At 38.4% G+C, this 18,793-nt stretch overlaps 1 protein-coding gene across 5 annotated transcripts in view; it reads left to right on the top strand.

The window, feature by feature from the left end:
- Positions 1 to 18,793, top strand: part of PLA2G10 (phospholipase A2 group X) — a 29,649-nt gene that overhangs the window by 474 nt on the left and 10,382 nt on the right. The window contains exon 1 of one of the 5 annotated variants that reach the window (XM_068908839.1): positions 4,949 to 5,073. The exons of 2 other annotated variants lie outside the window; for them this stretch is intronic. The gene's annotated coding sequence lies outside the window, so the exon portion shown is untranslated. Of the gene's footprint in view, positions 1 to 4,948; positions 5,074 to 17,782; positions 17,987 to 18,068; positions 18,207 to 18,793 lie in introns of those variants that run through there. 2 more of the 5 variants (XM_068908841.1, XM_068908842.1) reach the window with 2 other exon arrangements.

Below are 18,793 nucleotides of genomic sequence, written 5' to 3'. Positions count from 1 at the left end.
AGAAGTCCGATGGGACGGACTGCGAGACTGGAGGCGTTGCTGACGGGAGGGACTAAGGAGAGGTGAGAGGAGCGAAAAAGAGGGTTAAAAAAAAAAAAACCCCACCCCACGCACGGAGCAACGGTAACGCGCGGGGCCCGTGACCGGCGAGAGGGGGGTGAGGCGGTGGGGAGGAGGCTCGTGGGAGCCGGCGGGCAGGCGTGGCGCGGCCGGCAGCCGCGGAGGAAGGCGGACCCAGCCTCCCGCCGCCGCGGGCAGCCCTTCCGCGGCGGAGCTGCCGGCCGGCCTGGGCACGCTGGAGGCTCTCGAGTCCTAACCGCTCATCCCTTTGGTTTGTAGGCATTAAATAAGCTTAGGTGGCTGATCCCCTAAGGCTGCCGTTAGGCTCGGCTACGAACCGTTCCCCTTTAGGGAAGGGGGATTGTTGGGGATTTCACCAGGGGGCTGACAGCTTTGGGAACGTTTCAGAGGCAATGTAGACTGCACAACTGAGCCGGAAAATTTCATCAGGTAAAATTAAATTACTTAAAATGGCTATAAAATATTGTACTGAGTGCACTTGGGAAACAAAGCAAATTTTGTGCTAGAATCAAGTTGTTGTTGAACAAACTATCCAGGTTTTGTAATAAATACCCTATAAAAGAGGTTCCGAAGCCCAGCAGTGTATAGCTTGGCACAACGTTACAGTGGGAGTTGCGGAGTAATTCTTCTAGTTAAAGGTACAGGGGGGGCAGATTACCTTAAGAATGTGGCAAGATAAATAGTAGAAACATTTGACCAAATAAGAGCTTAAGGCATTTTAGTTTTACATAAATTAAACTGGAAGAGGGCAGCAATTATCTTCCATTGGTTGTTTAAATTAATTATAGGATATTATATTTAACTAATCATAGAAGAAGAATAGTAGTTATACGCCGACCATCTTGTACTAACTTGTTGTCATGACTGAACAGATGAGAACTAATCCTGTTACACAATCTGGTTATCTTTCATTTTAAAATATCATTTGTAGAAGCCTACATGAACTTCTCCGATTATTTTTTGACCATTTCAATTGCTGACCAAGTTACACTGAGAGGAAAATCCCAGAGCTTATTACTTCTGCTTCTGAGAAAGCTCAAAATATTCCAGAAAGGAATTTGGAAACATCGTATTTCTGTATCAAGAAGGAAATACCCCAAGTACACTGCTAAAATATGACTGAAGACAGCTAGAAAAATCTTACAGTTGCTATCTTAGGGGACTAGCCTTGCGTTACTAATAAACCTATTTTAGGTTGACGGAAGAGGCGTTTCATTACTGTTTGCACTAATGATTTTGAACAAACCAAGTAGGCTAATTATTTGAAAACTGAAGAGGAAAACTTTGTGGTAGATGTAAGTTGAAGGTACGGAGCTTTTCCACGCTTCCTAGAATGACAGATGTTCTGCGGTCAACTTAGCCACTGTTGTAGAGTTGTTAGTAAGAAGCATATATTTTAGTTGCTTTTATAAGCCTGACAGAGAACCTAACAGAAGACCAATTAAACGAATTCTATCTCCCAAGTTTCAAGCTGAAAAGTAAATTAAATAACGGATTATAGGACAGGCTATGGTGAAGTCACAACACACGTTATTAAATGTAACATTTTTCTCTCTGAAATGATTATTAAAAAAAATGAAAAATTTGTCATCTTTGGTTTGTCTCTACTATCATGTATAACACTTTATTTTAGAGAGCCATTTAGTTAGAAAAATCTTTCCTTTAAAATTTACATCCCTATAAAATCTTGAAAGATACAAGATCTTGAAAAACAGGCACGTGTTACCTGTGTCCCATTATTTGCAGAAAACCAGCGTAAGCAATTCCATTTTTTATTATTTTACCTTAAATCCAAACCAGCTATTGCAAAAACAAAATAAGTTTTCTGCAGGGGGGAACCAGAAATGGGAATTTCTCAGGCCATGTGTGATATTTGAGTGTAGAACGATGAGGCAGCTTCTCAGTCACAAACACCTCTCACGTTCCCACACCTCTTTTTTTCCTCCTCTCTTTTGCAAGGGCTAGAATTTGTGTGGGTATATGGTGGAATAGGGAGTTGATCTGACAGAAAAATAGTGGCTATGCTTCAAATGAAGCACTCCCCAGTTCACCTTGCAGCCACACAAACAGCCGCACTGGCAACAGCAAAATGCACTTTGAACAATGCCCTGAATTGTCACTGCTCAAATGGACAGAGACCTCAGCTGAGACTATGCAAGTGAAATAAACAGAGTTGTACAGCACCCTGAGTGGCAGTATTAAATATCAAGATTTATCACCAGAAACAAACTAATGAATATCACTTTATTTTACTAGGTGCATTCCAAAGGAGTGAAATCTGGCCTTTATAGTAATGCAGGTAATTACACCTGCCATGGTTATCCTGGGCCATCATTGGACTTCAAAACTGATATTGGTATCAAAACCTTTTCAGAATGGGAGATTGGCGGGCCAAAGCTTGATGGCTGCTAGTCCAACACACTGGTTAAAGCAGTAAGTTTGTTGATTAAGGCTGACCTAAGAGAAAAAGAAAGACAGGCATGAAAGAGAAACCTCCTAGTTAACCAATTTAAACTTGGATTATTCTCTTTAAACAAGATCAAAACCCTGTAAAATCTTTGCTGTTGTTAAGTAATAGCTGTGTTTTTCATCCCAAAGCTTTCTACCATTCTGTCATGTCTGTTCATATATTTATTAGCTTCAGGTGAATCTAGATACTGAGTTGTGATCTTGTAATGATTTTTTTTCCCCTCATTGAAATTTGTTAGGATAATGGAGTTTTTTAACCCGTTAGTTAGCTGTTAAAGAAAGTGTTTAAAGTGAAGGACCAAGTCCTGCATTCTGAAAACATCCAAGCTGCCCATTGAAATTCAGTCACTGAAATAGGCTGTTGTTGTTCTGGCACTGGCTACTAGTATCTTTCAAGCTTTCTACTTCGTGTCTGTCTTCAGATTCAGCCAATCTACTGCCTGAAAAACATGCAATTGTACATTTTTTTAAAGTAGTTATTGAGCCAGAACAACATATCCATTCCATCCATTTCACTGCTTTACTACAAGTAGATGTTACTTGTTGTTAATTTAGAGTTATGATTTGTAAGATTATAATATCCTAAGATTTATGACTCAGTAGTTAATTTAAAAAAAATACTTACGCATTCCTTTGCTTGGTTTAGTAGAGTGATATTTTGAACTTAAGGGAGAGTTGGGACTTGTAAAGCATTTATGCAGATGTCTTGTTCAAAAACACGGTCAGATTTTTTTTTTTTTTTTTAAAACATATAGTAGGATTAGCAATTTTTTCCACTACAAGTTTATAAAACAAAATAGGCAAAGGTACTTTTGTTGAGCTCTAAAAGTATTTCTGCAGGGCAAACAAAACAAAATAGTTTCATTTTTATAATTCAAATGTTGCGAAGCAAATTGCTTTGGAACGTGTATTTGTTATGTGCTCACTGCTCAGAAGCTATGAACCATAGTTTTAGATGAGTGGAAGACAAGTCATTTTTTTTCAGTTAGTAAGTGGTGCATTCCTTTATCTGCAGCATCTCAAGTCCTTGTCAAGGACTATTTCCTGACATTAGGATTACAGTTGACAGGAACTTCTGACGTAAATAAGTTATTCATGGGTAGAGATAATTCCAGGAATGTGTTCACTTCCAAACTACTTTGTTTTCTGCTGTTTTGAAAGAGTTCTTGATTCTTTCCCCAAATCCAGATTTCCATCACACGCATATACCCACAATGACATTAAGCTGTTTTCTTAAACAGTGGTTTCTAAACATGTGCTTATTCCAATTCCACATGTATTTGTGGGGTAGGGAACAATTGCTCTCCCTGAATAATGTGAAAACAGGAAATTTCAGAAAAGATTGGTTTTTTTAACATATGCAAAACCAGTCAGTTTTGGGCAGATATGAACATACGTTATAACTACTACAAAAGGAAATCTTCACTGTCAAAGAATGTAAATGTAAGTTCCATAAATAATTCACCAAGGTACAGCCTTATATAAGACAACAGTATAAAATACAGGACTCATTCAGTGAAGAAATGCTCTGGATTATTGGCCTGAATTAACCAGATTGAAATAGTTAAGCCATATTAAATCTTTATAAGAAGACAAACCTGCAGAATTAAACCAAACTAAATTAGATTATGAGCAGTTGCCTTCCAAAGGCAAGTGGCTTAAACCAAATTAATGCCTTTTATTTTAAATAATCATATGTAGACTTAACAGAGCTTAACATAATCCATTATGTTTGGTTAATTTTTTTGCTGTATTATTCTGGAGTCTCTGTACACTATTATTTTTCTATTTTCTGCTACTATTTAACATCCCTCTTTTGCTTAGAATACCCAGAGGTGAGCATTTCTCTGGAAAAAATAGAAAGATCTATTGCATATTCTTGTAGCTGGCCTGCTACAAGACTAAATTAGTCTAGACTTCTTTTCCTGAAAGCCATTGGAGAACAGAATATCCTACGCTAAAGAACGTTTAACTCATTTTTGTTAGAAGTAAAAATTTTTTTTGTGGACTTACCTGCTTATTCTTTTTAAAATGTATATATATAACTATATAGTTACCCTGAGACTTGAACTAAAAAGCATAACAGTATTTTCCTACTGAAATTTTCATGTTGAAAAAGCGGGTTTATGACTTAGTCCTCAAACAATCAGTGATTTCTTCTGTCACTAAGCAGTGAAGGTGGTGGCGGTACAGCAGAGCGTTTGGGGACAAGAGAAGCAATGGGGAAAGGGAGGGAGCCTTTGAAGTTGTTCAGAATTAGTAGATACATCATGTGAGAGAAGGTGATAATTTCTTTTATAGTTATGCTTTCTGAAATTATATTATTTCACTGATGGGAATATCACGTATGACATAGATATCTACCTTTTGGTTTTAGGTAAATTTCACCTTTTTGAGTGAAATATGTAACCTGTGAAGAAATTCTGGTGATATTCAAGACAGTGTTTTATCAGTTATTGAAAGGCATGGAAATAACCAGGCTACACTGCAGCTAGCCCAGGAAGGTGAAGTGATCCAGATATGGTAAGCAGACTTTTTAAATGAAAATACTAACTGCAACAAAGCTATGTACAGGTGACATGCTAATTGAGTTACACGTTCACAAAGACAGCTATGGTTAGTGGACCAGACGGATATTAAGCATTATCACGTAGAGAAAGTGAGTCCACTACTCCAAAGACTACGAAATCAGTCTTGTGATTAATGCTATTTCATCACTGACACGCTGCATAACCGTTTTAGCTTGTCTTTATACACTCCAAAGTCTTAAGGTATTATATAATCAGAGGTATTTGTGTGCTTCATGAGTGCAGGATAATACAGATACGAGCACTCACGTGTAGCTACAAGGCAAGTTCAGCAGTTAAAAGTTTAACTCTTATGGTGTGAACCTGATGGTAACTATAAACACCTTTAATTTCCTGAGGAAAATATTTAGCTTTTTAAAATTAATTTAATATCCTTTGCTTTTTAAAACACTGTTTGAAAATGTTTAAGCCAGTAAAACAATTAAGGATTTTTGTCGTGGAATTAGTATAGAAATGAGTCTCATCTTTTACATAAAACACATTAAACATATATTGTATTAGCATACAATAGAGACTATCTTGTTTTTGTTTCCGTCCTAATCTGCAGTAAAAAATAAACAAATCTAGTAAACACTCATTCAGTAGGGCCCTGCAGCAACTTCTGAACTATTTCAATAAGTCAAAGACTCTTCAGTAGCCGAGTTAGGATTTAGTACACCAGCAGAGGGCACGAGTCACACTCCTGTGCTTTCTGTGGTGGTGGCCATGCCCACCGTTTGTAGGTGCTCCCTAGAATTCATCTCCTACGGGCTTATTTCAGCTGATCTAAATCCACCTCAAAGTAGAAAGATAAGAATTCTTTTAGGCAGCAAGGTTCAAAATCGGAAACGACTTCTTGATTTAACCAAGAAGGAAATTCAAGCAATTTCAGTGCAGTATTACAGCACACTGAAAACCAATGTATTGCATGGGGATAGTTGAAATTTGTTAATGCCAGCCATCACCACGAGCATTAACTTCAGGCCTCCAAACAGGCTATGAGGATAATCATGAGTAAAATATGTAGCAGTGTGACAAAGGTGTGGGTGACTGGTTTAATGAGGATATGAACAGAAAAGATGGCCATTTTCCAAAACCCATAATGGGCAATCTGTTAGAGGCCTTCTGTTAGGCAGAAAAGAAAAAGGTTGGTTCACGTCTCTGCTGTTACCTTCTCTTAAGAGTAGTAAGGGTTGTAACAGATAGGTGTTGTCCATAAAGGGATGGGAGTTGGATCTCGTTCTGTTGTCTTCTTTTCCCAGCTAGCTTTACTCTCTAATATATCTAAGGCTTACTCAGATCTCTCTTCGTATGTTTGGAAACAATCCAATTGCACAGCTTACTCTGGCAGAGGTAGGAAAAAGAAAAACTTTTTTTTAAAAAAAAAGAAGTGTGTGTTTGGCTGCCAGTGGTGTTAGTTTAGAATATCTCCTGATGTTGTCACACATGTTTAAACAGGAAGGGTGGCAAAACTGGAACCACATGAAGCTATACCTGAAAGTGCCCTTGAGATGAATGAAGAACTACCAAAACCCGCTTTTTAAGCGGACTGTCCTGAAAACACAGTAGTTAAATTTTTAATTCATTATAGTCAAAGGTACCTAGTTAAGATGACCTTGCTAAGTGTTAGTTGTCCAGAGTTTGTTAAAAGATGCAAATAAAATTTGTTTCTGGACTAGAAAATTCAAGACAGGTTTACGAAGCCAAAAGAAAGAGCTAAAAAATGTGATATAAAAATGAAAGGGAAGACATAGTGCATTTTGTACTAATTCATACATAAAGTCTAGATGCATGGGTTGAACGTCCATTACAGTTTGGGGAACATCAGGAGCACACCCTTCTGTCTGATTTTACCCCAAAGGAATCCAGGTCACACGCTCTGAGATGGCTCTATAAAGTGAGCCAAAACACAGTAAATGGGGACAATCAGTTTGGCTCACTTCTGAGCCAAACTCAAATGCTAACCCATATACACAGTTCGCCAATTAGATTGATCTTGGCAGGAATGATCTTCCTGAAGAAAATTTTGCGTGGGACCTTTGTATAAACAAGCAGGGACCAAACTAGATCCTCTCTTTTTGCAGTCTGGTATCCTAATCACAAAGCTAGAGTCTGTTCTGCTGGTACTTTTTTTCCCCCCCCCCCCCCCTTGTTCGTAAATAAGAGAATCTTTAATTCTTTCACAATTTCAATAAAGAAAAAAGGGTAGAGGCAACACATGCTTACAAACCTCTTTAGGCTGGCAATCAGATTATCCTTTTGGTAGATGAGGTAAGGAGGTTAAATATATTCCAAGGCTCTAAACCATCTTTCCAATATCCTGAAAGCTATAATAGCTAAACAGATATTTAAATAAATAGAAATCTAATTTCTCACTGCTGAAGGGAAAAAAAAAAAGAGTAATATCTGCTTTGCTTTTGGAAATAATGGAAATTCAGAGACTAGAATTAACAAATTGGAACCTTGTCTGCTTCCTTGTAGGCTTAAGTCAAATGGATAAATGTTACACTTCTCCGCAGCTTAGCCTTGCCCTTTGCCCTGCTAAATCACATCCACTTGGCTAAAACAGAAAGTTCCCAATCATTCAGTTCCCCAGCTGAATCCGTAAGTCTCTGTATATACTATGTAGGAAGCTAAGGCGCGTAACATAAAGAACCAGCCATCATAATGGCCAATTATAGACCAGTATCTTAACTCCTGCAAACAGTATAAGCAGTTATTCATCACTGAATCATAACTGTCTTCTGTGTTCTAAAAGGTCAAGCAGTCATCCAAAACTCGGGTTTTTATAAGCACTAGTAAAAACGGCAAAGTGTTTTCAAATTGACCGAGTTCAAAAACAAGCTTAAGGAATTCTTCAGTTTTGACACCGAGACATCCCAAGGTTTGGGAGTTTCAAGTTCTTAACAGTAGTGTTTGTTTTTTGCTTTATTTCTTTCCACTTCATTTTAGAGAGCATGCTAAAAAACAAAATCATTTTAATAATCAGTCTGCTACAAACACAGTGGAAAAAAAGCAGCATTGACAGAACTAACACTCCTACATGTACACTGAAAAACCCTTACTGAATGTAAATAAAGCTTTATGTAAGGAGTAGCGAGACTTTGACTTTCAAAAAAAATATTTTGACAGAAAAAAACAAAGGAGAATGAACTTAGCCGGTAAATTTGATCTAGCTTATTTCTGATTATTCCCGTTTTTACCTTACTGAGCATGTTTCCTTTTTCCTCTTACCGTCACTACTGAAATACAGAGTTCAAAAGACAGCTTTTTCAGAGGGCAGAGGAGAGAGAAGTTGTTTTGGGCTTCCCCCTGCTACATACACACTTTTCAGATAAAATTTACTTCTAGCACTCAGCCTTTATTCCTTCATGGCAAATTTCATCTCAATTCTTGACCTTTCTTGAGCAGCAAAATGTTTTAAAATACAAAAAGGATAAAAGGATATGTTTTTTGTTTTTTTTTTAAACTGCACAAAATAATCCTAAGTGCTCTCAATTAAAAAATCAGAAATGGATTCAGGAAAATTTTGACACACGTAAATCAAATTTGTCATCAACACTCATTTCACAAAGTGATCTAGCCAGCAACTGAAACTTTTAAAGCGTGTCAAAACTAGATATTAGAATCTTGTGCTACAATTTTCCTTTCACTCTCTCTTCCAAAGAGAAAGTGCAGATTTTTTGCTTCAAATTAGAAGAAATAAACCACAGAAAGATAATAATTGAAATTCTATCAAAGGAAAGTATTAAAAACAGTATTTTAAATGTTGTTTGTCAAACTAGAAGGATTAGCATTTTAACAAAATCCTATCAATGAAGCAGAAATACATGAGAATGAATGCTGCCATGGATACCCCAAGGAAGTACTTTTTAAAAGAATTTTCTATAGCATCTCTCAGTCCATCATCTTTATATTCAAGCCAGTAAGACTATAAAATGCTAAAGACAGGAATTCAATTTATTTGCTACTAAAGATGAAATATAAATAACGTTAAGATCTGAAGTTAGTGATTCCATAGGGAATTACTCTGAAGAAATTAATATCGGGAAGAAAATAGTTAGCTCATTTTCTTCTCATCTGAAAGGGTCTGTAGTCCCTAATACAGTTTACTGCTCAAGAATTTGGGGAAGCAAGTGTAAACTATAGCGCTACTGCTGCTTAATTTAGTAGCACTAACATAACTTGTGTGCTCTGTACTGTAAGCATATAGAAATAATTTGTGTATACCTAAAAATATACACAATTTCAGAAGCGATAATAAGAGTACCATTAGTATTAGCCAACACAGTATCCTCGATTTCACAGTTCTCATTTTGAAGCATGGAAGAGAATCCTGATGAATGGACAGTTCACAGTGGCAGTTATGAATATAAGTTGCTCCAACAGGCATCGTCGTGCTGTTTCTTACACATTTGCGTTAATCAATTTTTCTTCTATTTCATGCTCTTTTAATCTATTTTATAAAGCCACTCTGGTGTCTAACCAATTGTACGTCCACAAAGTGGAGTATTTGTATGCTATAGGACCCAAATAAAACAAACCTTAGAGGGTATTTTTTAGTGTACCACATTCAAATTAAAAAACATGGCACCCCACCCATCAGCTGCATACAAAAGAAGGTTTTAAATTGACGGGAGAGTTAACATTCTTCCAGACCTCAGCCTGCAGCATGTATAATTATGCTATTTTGAAAGAAAACGTTGGCAGCCCTCTGGGGTGTGCGTGTTTCTGTGTGTATTGGGCATATCAGCCTTGATAACGCCTGTCTTTAAAAATATAGCATTATTATTCATGATAGAATAAGCAACAGTAACACGCTTTAAAGCGCAGAAAATAGGACAGAGAGCTAGGATCTTCTAAGTTCGTATCTCTGCCGTGCCCCTGCCTTTGTATGTGGTTTCAGCTGTCCTGTGTCTCAGCATTAAAATCAGTAAAACTCAGCTGCTGTCAGTTTTTAAAACTTACCTTGCTGTTGCTGTGATCCTTTGTTTAAATAAAAGTATGCTTTCTTCTGTAAACAGCTGAATCTCAGGTATTAGATAGCTTTATGCATTTTCCTTTCTGTTCACTTCTAAAGACAATAGGGATATACTGGTTTAACTGAGTACCGAATCTAACCTATAGTACATATTATTTAGTCTTGAGAAAACATAAATAAAGTGTGAAGTTTCTCTGGCTGGTAGCTAAAATGTTTTAGTATTGAACTTATTGCCATTCTTTCCATTTCTCAAAGGCTCTCCTAAATTCTTTTACTGTTATCCAATATTTTAATGAATAAAACACCTTTTATTGCAGAAAGAAAGGCTAAGTTGTTTTTATTGTTTTATCTCTACTATAAAAATGTGACCCACTTCAAATGTGCATAGTCCCATCTTACTGTAGGTCAATCAGTTTTAAATAAACCCTCTCCTAATTAGGCTATCCCTTCCCTACTCCTCGTGCCTACTCTTGACTCTACTTTTTTTCCAGCCAGAGGCCCCTTATAAGAGGTCCTTCTGCTAACAGAACGGGAAGTTCCTCATCTGCTAAAGTTGTCTGGCCCCAAACTTAATTATATGCTTTAAGCAGATAGAAAACATGCCTTGGTCAAAGAGAAATTATTTGGTCTGGTCCAAGAAATTTCAGGGCCTGTGGCATACAAGTCAGATTAGATGATCTGACCGTAAGCTCTTTGAAATGACTGGTGACTTAAGAAGAAAAGAAGGTGGCCAGAGGCCAAAACAAAGTGAGTGATTTAATGGTGTAAAATGCAAAATTCAAACACCAAAAAAAATGGAAAGAGGCAACCTACCAATAAGTAGATAACACTCCTTGTTTTCACGGTGACCCTTCTCTACAGGATTCTGCTGCTGGATGTTCTCACAAGGGTTCCTAAGTCCAGTATTTCAAGTAAAATTAGGGCTGCTGCCGCTCCTCCTCTTCCTTCAACTTGCAGTCATAAGGATCATAAAAGGACCCACCTATTTCTAATTCTGGTCCTTCCAGTTGTGGGGTAACGAGCTAATTATGCAGGTTACAGAAAACTGATGAAGGGATGCAAAATATGTGGTATGGTACAAAATGTTTCTTTCTTTATATGAAAGTGATCACTTAGCGCTTTTATTAATTTTTATCCAAAGGAAAATGCATTCCCTTCCCTTTGATCGGGGATGAAGACGCTACAGAGAATTAACTACTTTGCTTTACATTTTAAGTCTACCTCATTGCATGCATATGCAATAATGTTTGCACACATCCATAAGTAAACTATTTGTTGTTTCAACGTAAACTCATAAGATACTATTTTATTGGAAGTGAAAAAAATGAACTTTCAAAAGATTGTCTCTATGTGAATATACATTTGAAATGGTGATGTACAGTATTAATTTTTGGTTTTTTAGATAAATACTATGTAGGTTTTTTCCTCTGGTGGCTACCAAAAATAACAAATCCAAACAAAAATTTAGTATAGTATTATACAGAATAAATATGAATCGGTATTGCTTATATAATTGAGTTTGGATATGCCTCCCCTTGACCCTCCATTCTAAATTAGACTTGGAAACAAGCAAAGATTATCTGTTCCTGGCAAATCCTTCCTAAGGATTACATGGAGCATAAACTAATGAGAGTTTATCTTTTCTTCCGAGAAAGAAAACAAGTAGAGCAACCTTAAAACATTAATATGGTATTAAAGAATTACAAATACAGAAGTCGGAAATTAAAAGGAAGTTAATTAAATTCTCATAGCAGTATTAAATCACCGTTATGGTTAAGAATGCAGATCTGGAGCATCACATGTAAAATTCAGAATATTCCATGTATGCCATACTGTTTTGCTCAGTGAAGTAAAAACATAAATTTGCAGAAGCTGAGTATTTGAAAAGATAATCTGAATATTGTTCGCATAAAATTTCACATGCGGCACCAAAATATCCCTATTTTTTGGCTGCCATGGCCATAAAAAGCTAAACAAAGTTTCCAGCATTTAAAATAAATCAAATGAAAATATTTATGTTAAAATAACTGAAACACAATTACACTGTACTACATTCTACATCATAAGAAAGGAAAATTTATTTAGTATTTGCCATCTGAAAGAGTTCAAAAGGCTATTTGTGAGTACAAGTGTTTATTTCTGCAAACTTTGAAGGGCTAGTCAGTGAAAGGCATAGCATAAATTTCAAACTAGGAAGAAGGTCTCACAGGAATGAAGTACTTTGCTACTGGTCATCTTTTGACTGCTCGTTCTTGAGATCACTTATGACTTGATGCTATACAGTTTTAGGGTTAAATGCTTTACAGATTTTAAATCCATTTAGCAAGGTTCACATATAACAACTGAATGCAAAGCTATTATTTTTAAAGCTTTGCAATGGCTGATTCCTTGTTTCACTGATTTTTGTTACTGTCTCACCATCCTGATGCCAATTAGCAAGGTATATTACACACAATATAGCATACACCCTTATTCTGTATAGTAAATGCAAACAGATTGACAGATCCATCACTGGGAACAAATGGGGTAGTTCTGTGACAGTTGATGTATTAATTTTCTAGTGGCATCTCATATGTAGTTAAAAAATTTTCTCCTTTATACACAGGAACATAAGATTCTTTATAAATGCTATTTTAAAGCATACAGCCCTTTTGTGCACCCAGGATGGTATGAACTTTATTACACTACGGATTATTTTATACTGAAACCAGTAGACAAGAGTTTTTCTAGATTGTTTCCTATTAAATGCAGTAAATACAATATTACCACTGGGATTCTTTTTTTTTTTTTTTAAACAAGAAAGTAATTTATGTATTTAGATCAGGTCACCTTCCTTGTATTAAAAAACAAAAACAAAACAAAAAGAATGACCAGCGCTTAAGACTGACAAACCCCCTGGTGTCCTAGTTTTCAATTTGTACAATGGAAATTAAAGTATGCAATATTTGCATATCTCTTTGAAGATTCAGTGAGCTCTGTAAGAGCTAAGAACCATCATCTTCCCCGAACACTGTAATATTTACAAGGTTTGGGGACTTTACTTCAAGCGCTGCCTCAAGACTCAACTGTTTTCTTAGCTTTTTCCTGACAGTGAATCTACAGAGTCCTCTGCTCATAAACGTCCCGAATGAGTCTTTATCTTGCCCATAACTGATCACTTTTAAAGGAATAGAAGTCCTATAGAATCGTAAACTCTTTCTTAATTTCAAGAAAAAGTATTCTTAATCCAGTAATTGACGTTGCAGGGAAGCATAAGCTTAAGTCTTTATAATTACAGGATATAAAAATTGTTCTAAATTGTTTATATTATGTTGGCATTTGTTGCCTTCCAAACATAGTGAAAAATAAGCCTACACAGAAAACTTACATAATATGTTCATCACTGTGGCCCAGATTTAAGGACGTATTTAAACTCCTACCTTCCACTGAAATTAGAGTCCCAGCTTCTCGCTGGAAATCAAACAGCAGCTAGTGGCTAAGCAAACATTTCACCGAATGTTGACCTGCATGTTGCGTACTTCTACTCCATGCATCATCTTCACTAAATGCCTCTGTTACGTCTCTTAGCCGATTTGGAAGCATCTGATTTACTTCAGCTGTAGCAAATCATGATTTTAGTGCTGAAGGTTCTCTGGTTCAGGTTACTCCTAACCACACTGAAAAGGCAAAGAGAAAATTGGGAAAGAATCCAACAGCAAAGAAAGAGATCCAGAGCCTGCTTGACAAGAGCCTTGCTTCATACTTCACTTCTTCAGCACTATCAAACCTCATTCATTGCCTTTTCATCCCACAGGCCTTAACACACTAGTTGCCTGGTATTTACTTCCTCCCTACTGGTAACAAGTTCTCTAGGCAGCAGAAGTGATGTAGTCTCCTTTGCTACAGATCAGCGCTTCACTATAATGCTCTCAGATAATTCTCATATCCCACCATTCCCTCTCCCTTAGTACTTCCAGTTTTCTTGTCTCAGCAGTATGTTCAGTAACATCCCAGTTCCCAGAGCAGTTTAGATGGAGTTTAAGTGGTTCAAAGGTTTTTCTTGTGCTGATTAGCCTGGAACAGATAAGGGCTACTCACCTTACCTCTGATGAAGAAATAACTTATGGTTTTTAACCTCTACCCAGTGTTCAATTGTCATAAGACTCTTGACAGCTGAGGAAGCAGACTTCATGAATAAAGAGATCCATTGAAGAAAGCTGTGACAGAAGCAGACCAGTGAGGTATCACACTATCAACAGAATGAAGAGCACCGCGATAAGAGATGAATGAATAAACAGATAAGACAAAACTCTGCATTTGATTTTTGTCAATTTAAAACATTAAATGGGAGAATGAAGAACTAGTAGACATACTGAAAGAAAGGAGTTACACAAAATCCTGATTAATATGTACATTCCATTGACAAGGAAGAGACAGGAATGCAATCTACACAGTCCCTAAAAATCCATAGGCTACCTTCATCTTGAATACTACATACAGTTCTGCAGTCTCCCTCCATCTCAGAAAAAATATAATAGAACTGGAAAAAGATTAAGATAAGGGCAACGTGGACAAAAGTAATAGAATATCTTACATACGATAAGCTACTGTCCTGCATGGGGTTATTCCATCCCAGATGCAGGGCTCTGCATGTACCTTTGCTGAACTTCCTGAGGTTCTCATCAGCCCATTTTTCCAGTTTGACTCGATCTCTCTGAGTAGCAGCCCTGCCCTCCAGTGTATCAGCCACTCCCCCAGTTTGGTATCACTTGCAAACTTGCTGAGAGCACATGCTATCCCATCATCCTGGTTATTAAATCAAACGTTTCAATAATTCAATTTGATATAGCCTACATAAAAGAAAGCAAGACAAATATCTTTCTAGTGATGTGCCAGCGGGAAAGTTGCATTGCATTCTGGTGGAACCCCAGGTTCCACCAGAAACAGGCCCCAAGTCTTTTATTGGATGCAAATGTTAAAATGTAGAACTTGATTTACAGTGTATAAGAAATCTTCTGGAAGACATAGATGACTGTCAAAAGTTGAGAGCTAAAGAAAGTCAGAAATCATTTATAGAATCATTCCCCAGAACCAGCCAGTCTGTGGCTTTGCTCAAAGACAGATGATATATTTCCATACCATAAAAATAGACAGTCGCATCACTTTATGTGTCTAGATGGTACTCCAAGAACATACTTAGGCAGCAGCAATCTGTTATTTGCCTGGGTGATTGTATGCCCAGGATGGATTTTGTACTAATAGCTTTTATACTTAAGGAGCACAGGGTGGAATCTGGAACAGAACAAAATAAAATCAAAGGATGATGAAAAAAACTGTAGGAGTAATTTAGCTCCTCTGTGTACATTATAACTATAAACCAGTTTCAAAAAACATTTCTATAATAACCTTTCCAGCACACAACCGTCTGTTATGGGCAGCTACATACTAGCACAGCATTTCTGCAGAATGGTCAGAATAGCATGGCTGCCAAAGAACATATCAAGGACAATCCCAAACTACCAACTGTTCAGTAGGTACGTATAAAAAAGTATTATAGGGATATATCATTTATCTATTAGTCTATACACAATTTGTGCACATAGCACCACACTTAAATGTTAACAGTGTGAAACTTTGTGACAGTTTGATAATATCCACATAAGTATTAGATAAAAATTAACCAATTGCCATTAAAAAAAAACAAAGCACATCAACTTGCTTTGAATTCAAACTCAAGCTAAGTGCACTAACACATTGCATCAGTCAGCCTCCTGAAGAACAAACATGTCATGTAATTCATGTTGCTCCGCTGGATACTGTTTTCATTGTCATATCCAATGGTATGCTGGATGGGAGACTGTTCAACTGGAAGTTTCACTACACTGGTGCTGAGCTCTATTAAAACATTCTAATAGGTGTGACTTATGGACCGGAAAAGTCAGTAAACAAACACAATATAAGTGACAGTATGAAAATAGCGTAACTGTAATTAGCAATGTGACTCCATGAGTAACAGGAAAATTACTAAATTACTTTGACCTAGTTGATGGCAGTAGCAAGAAAATCTTAAAAAAAAAAAAAAGAAAAAAAACCACAGCTATCCCAAATGAATAGGTTTTCTATTATGACTAGTGCATTACCAAGACTTTTTCATGATCACTGACAACATCTGTGATCATCATGGATGTTATTTTTCCAGTATGTAAGTCCATCCTTGACTAATATGCGTAAATCTCCCTTGGGAAGCACAGTGGCAGCTGTGGTCCACCACGTTCACAACACCCAAAAGACAAGGAGAGAGAGAAAGCATAGCTGGCAGCATATCACAGCTCACTAATACCAAATAGCTTTTAATGCAATGAGTAGGGAGTCCCGGTTGCACAGCGAGCCTGCATAGCGAAATCCCATAGCAGAGTCTAGCACTGCTGACCTTCCTACCTTTCTAGGACACAAGCGCTTGAGCTAGGAACCCTGCAACCTTCTGGCTTGTCAGGTTCATACCGTGATCACTTCTGCTTGCTCATTCGAGCTCAGCGCACAGTTTTGACTGGGCTACCATACCATTTCTAGTATTTTGCACATAGGTGTACAAAGACATATCAAGTGTACAAAGATATACCACTGTCCCCCTTACGTTGGTGTGCTTCCACACGTATCCCGTGCTACCCCAATTTCTGGGCCAACACAGCTATTTCATAGGATGTGAATTATGAGAGCATACTAAAAACAAATCTGACCTGTCTGTGCATGCTTTTTGCCTTTTGGAATCAGACTATATATGATTTTCTCTTCCCTTCTGATTAAAGAGAAATGACACAAAACATAAATCAGATTATTTCAATGCAAAGGTAGGTTTACCCTTCAGTATGCACAAGTAAAAATATTCTATTTCTTTGATAAAAATATCAGACGTTCACTACACAAATCTACAAGCTGCGCCCGGATAGTATCTATCATGAGCAAGAACAAGTTCTTGGTTAACTCCTGTAACAAACCTTTGGTTTTATATCTCCTTCCCTATCCTACCAGTGTAAGTCTCAGTGGGATCCCATGGGGAACATATCCTGGAATATAAAAATGACCAAAAAAAAAAAGTCACACAAAACTTCGGGAGCCCTGACAGCTGAGCATCTGACAAGAGATGCACTGGTTTCAGTGAGTAATGAAAAGGCTGATGAAATACAGGGAGCTTGCAAGCCAGGAAAAGTTAGGTAAAAGTAAATGGTACCGTCCATGGGTTTGAGGGTCAGCGAAACCATTTTTGGAGTTCAGCATCCGTTGTAGAGTTTTCAAAAAAATACAAAAGTTGGAAAGGAAACAGAAAAAAAATACACAAAGAGTACAAGATTTGCAAAAAAGACTCACCTACAAGACTTTATTTTGGTCAAGGGAAGGCTCAAAAGTTATTCTGATTAAACTAGAAGCATACACTGCCAGTTTAGCGGTAGATTCTCCTTCAGCAATCGAGAGATGAAGCTTGGCAAATTCAGTCTACAGGTACAGTGCACGCCTTCAGCACTGGCTACAATTAACCGCTGGATAACTTATCACGCTGTTCAGTGCTATCTTACCGCTTGAGATCGGGAGGGAATTGTTTAGGAAGCGCTGCAACTGGCAGGAGGGGAAGAGCCCTCGAGGAGCGGAGCTGGGGGCGCCCTCGTGCGAGCCGCCGCCGCGGCTCCTCCCTCCCTTGGGCAGGATGGGCAGCGCGACCCGCTCCCCAGCGCTGGCCCCGGCCCGGGGCACAACGCAGCCTCTTATAGGCGGCCGGCAGCCGCTGGCGCTCACACCTCCGCACGCCGCCGCGGGAGCCAGGCGGCTCTGCCCGCCGCCGCGCCGCCCATGGCCCCGCGCCCGCTGCTCCCGCTGCTGCTCCCGCTGCTGCTGCTCCCGCTCCCGCTCCCGGCCGGTGAGTGGAGCCGGCGCCGCCGCCGGCGGGGGGCCGGGGGTGGAGGGGGGCCGGGCCAGCCAACACCTTCGCGCGGGGTGGGGGAGAAACGCTTGGCAAGACCGCCGGACGCGCCTGGGCAACGCGCAACTCACCGCGAGGGAGAAGCCTGAGACCCCAGCGGGCAGCTGGCGACCCCTCCGCTGCTCAACCCGCAACGTGGAAGTTACGGTTCGCGAAGGTTGTGTGATACTGCCCTAAAGTTCTTCAGTAACGTGCAAGTGTGTTGCCAAGCTCGGTATTTAAAATCAGGCTGCAGAACGCGGGTTGCACGTGTAATAATAATCCGCATGCGAAGCGGATACGCTTACCCACACCCTATTTGTAGGTTTTATACAGGAAGCTATCTCGGAGCATTTAAGTTGCAAATAACTCAAAAGCTAGGAATGGCTAGGACTAAGATTGCCTGCAACACCACAACTGCGGTGTTCTGAAAGAATGAGTCAGTCTTTATGAATAAGTTAGGATGTGAGGATGTAATTAAAGGACCCCTGCCTCATTCCTGCCCATAACAGACAGTACTCACTCTGCAAGTATTTAATTTTTTTGTCTCCTGCTTATTAAATAATGTGTATTCCCATGCCCTATTTATTAAGCAGTATTAAAGGCCAGCTGTAACAATTTACAGTCTGTTTCCTCAGATTTTCTGAGGTATCCATCACTACAGTACCTGAAAGTACTTATTTCCTTAACTTCTCTGTGAAACTATATTATTATCCCTTTTTTGCAGATAGGTAGCTGGGCTGACACACAAAAAAGCATCCACTG

The sequence above is a fragment of the Struthio camelus genome, chromosome 15 (genome assembly GCF_040807025.1).
Source record: "Struthio camelus isolate bStrCam1 chromosome 15, bStrCam1.hap1, whole genome shotgun sequence".
NCBI lineage: Eukaryota > Metazoa > Chordata > Aves > Struthioniformes > Struthionidae > Struthio > Struthio camelus.
This window is presented reverse-complemented; position numbering and strand designations above follow the sequence as displayed.